Raw genomic sequence first — 2,136 nt, 5'->3', positions numbered from 1 at the left:
ATATATACACATACATAGTTATAAAACATTAAAAAGAGCATTGGTGGATCAAGCATCGTTTTCCCCACAGAAAGAAAAGAAAACAAAACAAAATTACACATTAAAATTCAAAATGAGCTAGCAATGGCTTATAGTCCTAGTGTGCAATATGACGTTACAAAAGGCTGGACTTCCCACTGTCCGCATCTTCGTTTTGTTCCCCCCCCCCCATTTGATTTTGCTACATTGAAAAATGGTTGTTTGGTTTGGTTTTGTTTTCCTTTACAAAACTCCTCCCACAGACTCGGGGTTCTGGGGAGAGGCTGGCCGTCTGGGTGGGTGGACATCCTGGGCATTCCGGAGGCTCTGGTGGGGGCTGGGCTGGAAAAATCTTCTTTTTGCCTTGCACTGTGACCACCTTCCTCCCTGCTCCCTCTCCAGTTCAGATGGGCCTGGCTTTCTGGCTGTGGGCAGCCAAGAGGACAGAATAAAATAAAAAAAATTTAAAAAAAAAAAAAAAAAGGAAACCACTGTCACTATTTGGGCAAACTCCCCCTTGGAGACCTTTGAGGAAGGGTCTCCATACCCACCAGGGCTAGACCTGATCTCTCCCAGTGGCTGAAGTCTCAGGGACCAACTAGAGATCAGCTGGCGGTCCCGGAACCTGAGGGCCGGTGGGTGGGCCACTCCCTGGTCCTTCTGATCAGGTGTGTGCATGCCTGGTGGGGTCCCTCATCCTTCCTTCTGACGATCTCCTCTCCAAGAAGAGAGAGCTAGAAGCGAGAACCCAATCGAGGTGGGGTGCACTAGTCATGGGGCATCCCAGACGAAAGTATTCAAAGTGGAGGGGGAATTAAAAAAGCCCTACTAAGCCACACGCATAACCGATAGAAACTCAAACGTTAAATTAACTACAAACTTGTATTAACAGTAATAGTCCTTTTCTTCCTTGTCTCTACAAAATTCAAGTTAGAATCACGCACGCAGCTCCCATCAGTGCTAGTGTGAAGATAGACAGCCTCAAACTGCTAAGGCCTCTAAAATAAACGCTAAACGAAGTCCCACAGGAGAGATTGCACAGTTCAACCGCAGGGCTGGTCCGGAGGCAGGCCGAGCTCTCGCCAACCCCCCTAACCCCCCCCCTTTTTTGTTCTATGTAGAATAAAAATACTGTACAACTTTCTTGGGTGTGTGTTTTCCATTTTGAATATCAAAGCCAAAAGCTGTTGCATCCTTCCTGTTTGCACACTGCGGTGGTCGAGGCCCCTTGCTTTGCCCCCAGACCCCATGGCTGTTCCTTCTTCATTCACTGAGTGGAAGCTGGGCGTCACAAGGCAGAACCACCTGACCCCAGGCCCATCGGCCCAGCCTGGGCGCGACCCCAGGCCCTTTCCTCGGAGCGGACCTGAGGGACCCTGGCGTGCTGGCTCTGCTCACGTCATTCCATGAGATTTCCTCAACGGTCCCCTGTAGTGTCACCCGTGCTGACCGACTTCTGCCCACTCTCCCCTGGGCAGGGAAGGAAGGGGCTTAGCTGCATTAATGGGAGGCCCTGCCAGGTGCCACACATGCGACCCACACCTGATGGTTGGGGCAGGGGTCCTAGTGGCCCCCAGCTCCCGCCCCAGTCCTGAGCAATGAGGAATCCCACCGGCGTGGTAGTGGGGGGCGAGGTCCGGCCGCGGGGGCAGGGGTGTGCTTGAAGCACTGGCGGGGCATCAAGCCTACCGCGCCCCTGGGGGAGAGGGGCACCCTGCCCCTCGCTCCCACCCCGACAAGAGCACCTTCTATTTCCCTGAAGAAGAAGATCCCTAAACTTCAGCTAGGAAAGGGTCGGTCGGCAGCCTTGGTGGGTCCTTCCAGCCGTGGGGCGGGCGTAGGGCAGCCCTGGGAGCACCAGAGGGGGGCCCCCTCGGTCCTGAAACGGACACGGGGTCCCGAAGCACCGGCTGGGCCTGACCAGGGCAGGTGGGAGGCGGAGGGGAGCCCCGAACGCCCCGGGACGCATCTAGCTCTGGACAGAGGGAAGCTTTCCATATAAATAGCATTTCTTACAAAATTAATAATAATAACAATAATATAATAAAGAGGCAAGATCCCGGAGCGGGCCTGGAAGAGCGGGTGCGCCCAGCCCGTGGCGCTCGCTCCTTCTCGGCC

This window comes from Elephantulus edwardii, unplaced genomic scaffold, assembly GCF_000299155.1.
Source record: "Elephantulus edwardii isolate Elephantulus edwardi_28Jun2011 unplaced genomic scaffold, EleEdw1.0 scaffold00045, whole genome shotgun sequence".
Lineage (NCBI taxonomy): Eukaryota > Metazoa > Chordata > Mammalia > Macroscelidea > Macroscelididae > Elephantulus > Elephantulus edwardii.
This window is presented reverse-complemented; position numbering follows the sequence as displayed.